The following is a 7582-nucleotide window of genomic DNA, read 5'->3' on the forward strand; positions in this document are numbered from 1 at the left end:
GCATGCAGAGTCACCTGTCATTGAAAATGAGACCTAACATCACACTGTAAACAAATGAGACACTTGTTGCATTCACATCATGAGCAACACCTTTCTAATTGTTACAATACCTCTTCCCTCCAATGTGTTCCCAATAGCTTTTATTTTTGAACTTCAGAAAAGTTCTTTTCTTTGTTCAAACAGTAATCTGTGTACCAAGAAGGCTAAAACTGTTACTTTAATGATGCAGACCACACTGATGTTTTATTAACATGTACACTACTCTCCTTCTTTCTCTTACACTTGCACAAGTTCCTTTAATTTCTGAGAGCTGTTAACTCTAAACCTAATAGGTTATGAAACTCACCAGCATGAATGAAGGAAATTCCAATGCATCTTTTCTGTGGGCAATGGAAAGAGGAATGTTATTTAATTACTTTCTACTTTTACTTGTGTATCAAAGTCAGGATAAACTGTTAGACAGGGAGGGACAAAAGCCTTTTCTTACCTAGGCAGCCAATGTCTCCTGCACTTATGCATCGGTCATATGTAGCTCAATATTCAGGGAACTGCAGTCACAGGATGAATGCTACCCCAAAACTGCACTAAGTGAAGAGCAATTTCCTCTGGAAGACCAGAAGGTTTTTGGTTTGGTTTGATTTTTCATATAGCCTGGTAAACTATAAAACTGAGTTACCTTGCTCCACAGACTTTTTAGTAATTTTCTATGAAAGGTCCTTCTGCATAGAGATACACTTTAAAATCTGAAATTTGTTTATGAATGAAAAAGTGCCACTGGGAGAATAAAGGTGATTTTTTATTTCAGATCTTTCCATCAGTGTCAGATTATTTCATCTTTTCAGGTGTCCTGAAAAAGTTGTATTTTAAAACTGTTTCATGAACCGTTATATGCATTTTCTTATTAGCTCACCATCTTTATCATGACAGTAGGTAGTTCAGGCTGTACATTTCTGTACCTCAAAATGCAGTGCATATTTTATTCTGCCCAAGCCCTACCTGATATATTTTTGCTTAGGGAAAAAAGGGGGCATCTTACGTGTAAACTCCAGTTTCCAGACAACAGGACACTGAACAGGGAACATATGCTATAACCATTGAAAATAATGAAGAAAAATAATCTTGTTCTTTCTGTTAGCTGACAAATTTCATCTTTAGTAATGGAAACAAAAATTGGTGAACCAAATGATTATTTTCCTTCCACCCTGGAAAAAAAAAATCCATTAATTGTACAAATTTTTATCAAAATGGAATTAGAATATTGTTTGTTTCATACTGAAAGGGAATTCCATCCTTCTCCTACCTTTAGCCTGCATTGTACACTGGCTTCTTAAATTTTGTCAGTTCAGAAGAATCTTAAAGTATGTTACAGTTACAACAGAAAAGCAGGAACATAAGTACACAAACTTTAGTTCTGTGATGACATACAGCACACATTCTTTAATGGTGACTTCATCCAAACTGAAAGATTTCAACTTGTTTTGTTGTATATCTGATGCAATTTAATTACATTTTTATATTTCCATGAGATATTTTGATTTTACAGAAACACCTTCTCCATTTGAGAAAACAAACCAAAACAGAAAATCATTCAGAAAATTATTGTTCACATCTGATGGGCAATCAGGTTCAGAAATGTCTTCCAACAGAATGGAGCACTAAGTGAAAAATCAAATTTGTTCATTAGCTTCTTATGCTGTTCCCATTTTAAAAGTCAAGAAAGATACAGGGAACTACAGTGGTCAGGCTTGCATAGTCTCTAGGAATATTATGGAGCAAGTTGTTCTAGAAGCTATTTCCAAGAACAGGAAGGACAAGGTGGCTAGGAACAGCCAGCAAGAATTTACCAAAAGCAAATTGTCCTTGACTGCTTAATCAGTTTCTGTTGTGAAATGACTGGCTCTGTGGATGAGAGTAGATGTTTACCTTGACTTTAGTAACATTTCTTTTAAATGATCTCCAATAGCAATCTGGAAGTCAAAGTGGTGAGACATGAACAGGCTCTGTGGATTGCAAGGTGGGTAAAAAATGGTTTATCCAACAGGCTTAAAAGGCATCTAACCGGCATCTGGTCACGGTTGACATTCCATAAGTATTGACTTAAGATCTTAATCAATGACAGGAAGAGAATTAACCCTCATCACTATTGTGAACACCATTATGGAAAGTGGTTGTTAGTGGGAGGGAGGGTTTCCATTCAGAGGGACTCAAAAAAACTGAAGGAATGAGCCATTGGAAACTGAGGAAGTTTTAACAGAGACAAATGCGAAGCCCTGCACCTGGGGTGAAAGAGCCCTACGCATCAGTATGGACTGGGAACTGACTGGTTGTTTCACAGCCTTGCAGGGAAGGACTGGAGGAGTTGAATGTGCATTAGCAGGGTACCCTTAGGCAAGTGAAAACTCACTAATTACTGGGCTGAATTAGCAAAAGTATAGCTGTAGATCAAGGGAAGTAACCAGTTCCCGCTACTTAGCTTTCATGTGGGTATATCTGTAATACTGTGTCCAGTTTTAGCTACTTGTATTAAAGGCATGTCAATAATCTGGATAAAATCCAGCAAAAGACCACTAAGGTGCTCAGAGGACTGGCACACATAACATGAGGAGGTGCTGAAGGTTTGTGTACCTTGGAGAAGAGAATGTTTAGGGAGGAGGACCTAACTGCTGTCTTCCATTACCAAAAGGGAAGGTATAGAGAAAAATAGAACAAAATATTGCTCAGAGATATACAAGGAAAGAACAAGAGGCATTTGTCACAAGCTGGGGAAATTAAAAAAAAATCCAACTGAATTCTTTACAATGAGATAGTTTAAACCCTGTTGCCCAGATAGGCTCCAGAATCTTCATCCTTGGGTGTATTCTGAACTGCACTTCACATAGCCCTAGGAGTTACCCCTTCTTTGTGCAGGAGGTTGTTGACCTTCATAGGACCTTTCCAACTAACAGGTTAGATTGGTCATCTATAAGTAGCACAGGTAGAGGTGGGGAAGAAGACTAGGTATTGAAGAAGAGGAGAGAAATCATAACTAAGTATGGCAAACAGATCATCTGTGTACTTAGTTTCAGAAGAAAGTGGAAAGAACCAGTTATACAAGTACCACTCTAGAGCTGTGAGAATGTGTGGTCTGGGTGGATTTCACCTTGCCTATTGTGAGGTGTCTGGAATGTGATTTATGTATGAGTTACTTGTCTCGGCTAGCATTGTGATCAATGGAGATTTAGTCAATACAGCCAGGGGAATCGTAGAAAGTGATTCCTCAGGAAATGGGGAGAACCTGTGTAGGCTGTGACATTTTACAGTTTCTGTTTAATAATTATGTAATTGATCTCTCTTGCCTCTTCCACACTTTACTCTGATCATGCTATACTTTTTACCAATTATAGTGAAACTGTTTCTGTGAGTGTTAAAAGGAAAGAAATTTATTTTCCATAAGCACGGAAATATATTTTTATAATAAATATATCCTTAGAAAGGACTTCTGCTGACACTGCTTTCTCATGTGACATAGTAAGTGACATAGTAAATCAGGAATAGTATTTCTCAGACTTACATAGTGTGGATAGTAAATGTCTGTAGTTTAGATGTAAGAGAGGGGGTCATCTTGCCTAGCTTTAGGTGTCTGCAATGCTGGCACTTCTCACTTCCAGAAACCAGATGGATAGCTCTCAAGACCCCATTGGCTAGTCTCCATAGACTATCATGGCACATGCTGATACTCAGAAAGTTGTTGCTTCATGCACTCTCAAAGAAATTTCTGTGTTTCAGCCCAATTTTATTACTATATAAACAGCAAGAGACTTATCAAATGGAAGCTCTTTTTGTGGAGAACCGAGAAGTCTGACTCAGATTCCTGGAAAATCTTGCACCCTTACATCTAAGAGTATGAAGAAGTTATGAAATTACAAGGCTGAAGCTACAGATTCTAATAAATAGGACTAGTTACTTGATCAAGGATGGGAAACCATGTAATCTGTAACAGATTATGTCACACATAAAGCTCAGTATCTGAGTTTTAATTAAAATGCAGGCATTACTTAGACACAGATATTTTGTGATCTATGCACACAATATTTCAAAAATAATCCTCTTCTCCCAACAGCAACAGGAACTCTGGTAAACCTCACAGTCATGACTGTCTCATTGTCTTGATGTAGGAATTACTGAATTAAATTCTGTGACCTGCCTTACACAGGAAATCTATCTACATGATTTTATGGCTATATTTTCCAAATAAAAAGGTCAACATATCAAGTGCATTATCTGCTGTAATGTTTTTTCTCTCTGCCAATTAAGGTTCTCTGCACATATTGACCTACACTTGGTTGAGGTGGTTATTACTCTAGGCTTAACCCACAAAGGTAAACTGATTTCTTAGAACTACTGTCTTGGCAGAGACTTGCTATATGAAATGTTCATAACAGTTCATATCAACCAAAATGGGTTAGGAGTGATCTTGCAACCAGTGGAGGTAAGAGGACTGATAACCTCGGTCAGGAGGAAATGAATGGTCATGAGCAGCTGAAGTCACAATGGTAGCAGTAATGTGCTCCTCTGCCTATAGAAAAGGACATGTGAAAGTGGAATAACACAAATATACATGTTCAGCTGCTAATACAATTTACTTAGGATAAATTGTATGAGAAGGGATATTGTGGTACAACTTCAAAGTTTGTTCTCTGCCACTTTAATTTCCAAATTCAAGTTTGAGTCATACAGAATTACAAAGTTTTCTGAGGATGTCATGAGCTGGCTTTCTTGCAGCGTTGTACCAAGCCTGTGACATATTCCATCTTTCTGTAGTGGAAGATCTGATGTACAAGATTCTTCTCATGTTGCATTCATAATAGACATGTTATTGTTTGAAGCAAGAGTTAGGGTCAATGTAATCTTGTTTCACCTACATAACAGCAAAATTTAAGTAAGCTTTAAGGTTATTGTTATATGCAAACTGCTTTTAACAATAAACTGAATTATATACCGATGGGGACTGAAGGGGAAAGTAATTTCCTCTTAAACTCCTGTTCATTTCCTGTGCATTTAGCACCACAAAATTAAAACCTGATAGCATGTACTGCAGAAATAAAGGAGGACATCTGCAGATTTGAGGGTCTGACTGATCACATTAGCATCTGATTAGCTATTCATAGGATAAGCTAGGTATGCTTTTTTTCAGTTTTTAACACATCAGTAATTGTAGAGTCAGTATATTCACCGAAAGTGTGACAGATGAAAGTTGCAACAGCAGAAGTTTACCTGCTTTATTATTTTACACAATTGTTGCTAAATTTAACTTCCAGTTGTTCATTTTTGAGCTCTGGATCATGAGGTTTTAAATGAAAATGATAAGGACTGTAATTAAGCAATAGTAGAAGCAAATAAAATAAAAAACATGAACAGTTTCCCTTATTAAAGACACACTTGGGAATATTATAGAGACAGCTGGACAATTTATATGTCTCTTTGATGTGCTGATGATAAAAGCAATAATATACAGTACAAAGTCAATTACTTGCTTATACAATTCTGAATGTGCCAAAACCATCATCAGAATCACAATTAGCTAGTTAGCACCTTCCGTCACACCCAATGCTATTGTATTTGTCTTTGAGTGATCACTGAACAAACAAATGCACCCTTTTCCATCTGTTCTTAATTTAACCATTCTGATCTGAAAATCCTAGCTCAACAGGGAAACTATGACTAGATCCAATGGTTATATTTAGGAGAGTAGAGTGAGAATTAAAATTTTAGATGCCTAACTGAAAATTCACAGTTCTGCTAACTTCAGTGTGTCGCTTAATTGTAGAAGTGTCACACAGACTGGATTCCCAAGGCATTGCAACTTTTTAAGCATAAGATTCCAGTTCTTGAAATTTCTTTGATTTGTCAGAAGTGTCTCAATTCTTATTGCAGAAGGTATTTGCCTACCTTATACTTTAGCCCAGTAAGAATCCAAGAGATCACTTTACCCCAGAATTCAGCTCCCCAATGGATTAAGCACAGTTAAACCAGTGCTGCTGGACTCCTGCCTGAGTTTGAGCTCTGCCAGTGCCTCCGTGGGAAGGGTCTGGCAAACCCAAGGAGTTGCTGCCCAACAAACAAGACCCCCTGGAGGGGCTGAACCTGGTGGAGGCTGTGGGGCCACGCTGACACTCAGCTGGCAGCAGCCCAAAGGCAGCAGCCTGGGGCGAGCAAACATTTAGAAACAAGCCAAAGCAGTCCCCAGGGCCAAGGAGGAAAGGATTCCCATCACTGGTGCTGAACTCCTCCTTAAGATGATAGAAACCACTGGGACAACTCACCATCTTCCTGCTTGAGAAAAACTAGTGCCTTCCACATTAGGAATGCTGAAAGTGTGAACACAATACTGGGGAAAAGGCAAGGATATTAATATCTTTTCTTGAATAACAATTATTAATGAGGCTTTTTTTGCTATAATTTGGATTATGAGAGTTAGCAATATTGTAACTTAACTAATAAGTGTTGCATTCTGATAAGATTTTTAAAGATTTTAATTCAGCTAATGACAAATTCTTGGCTCTGTATCTATGGCATGTTCCCTTTACCCAATAACAAGACTCTGAGTGTAATACTGGGAGTCACATTGTCCCACTGTTCAACATTCAGACTGCTCAAGTGACGTGCATGCATATCCTCTCTTGTTGTAAGGAGGTAGTGGTTACAGAGAATATGTTCAGAAAATGAGAAGACATTTCTTTTTTTTTTGAAAGAGATCCAGATTTCTGTCTTCCACTTTCCAGAAGCGGCACTATCAAGCTGCATGATTTTGTTTTCTGGAAGTCAAGTGATAATCTTCCTTCTACAATACTGGGTTGCAGAGACAAGTGCAGACTTATCAACACTATCTGATTGCAAAGATTTTGAATCTGTCCTGCCCAGAGATTCTCTTTCAGGAAAACTGAAGAGATCCCGTATCCCAGCTAGTCTTTAGGCTACTTCTGTCATTTTCTCAGTCATCTCTTTAACTTCAAATATCCTGTCATCCCCTGCAAAATGCAACACACCATAAAAGCAACTAGCAAGAAGTAAAACAAACCTCACATTATTTCAGTCACTTTGAACTGAAAATCTACATATACAAAGGCAAGTCAACTTAGGCTGACAGGACTGTCACACTGATCGGGAGGAAACCTGGTTTAACTTCTGTATGGGGTAGGTATAACCAGTCCTTTCCAAGGATTTCGGGCCCTATCACATTCCTAGCTTGGCTGTCAGGGTCTGCTCCTACCCAAGGATGATTATACACACAAGCTCTACAGAATACTGTACAGATGGCCTCAGCCCCCTGAGCTGGAAAACAGGAGGAGGAAACCTGGTTTAACTTCTGTATGGGGTAGGTATAACCAGTCCTTTCCAAGGATTTCGGGCCCTATCACATTCCTAGCTTGGCTGTCAGGGTCTGCTCCTACCCAAGGATGATTATACACACAAGCTCTACAGAATACTGTACAGATGGCCTCAGCCCCCTGAGCTGGAAAACAGGAATGGTGAGCAGGATAAACCCCCAATAATCCAAGAGGAAGCGGTCAACGACCTGCTATGCCACCTGGATGCTCACAAG

Source organism: Pygoscelis adeliae, unplaced genomic scaffold, assembly GCF_000699105.1.
Source record: "Pygoscelis adeliae isolate BGI_AS28 unplaced genomic scaffold, ASM69910v1 Scaffold12, whole genome shotgun sequence".
NCBI classification, from domain to species: Eukaryota; Metazoa; Chordata; class Aves; order Sphenisciformes; family Spheniscidae; genus Pygoscelis; species Pygoscelis adeliae.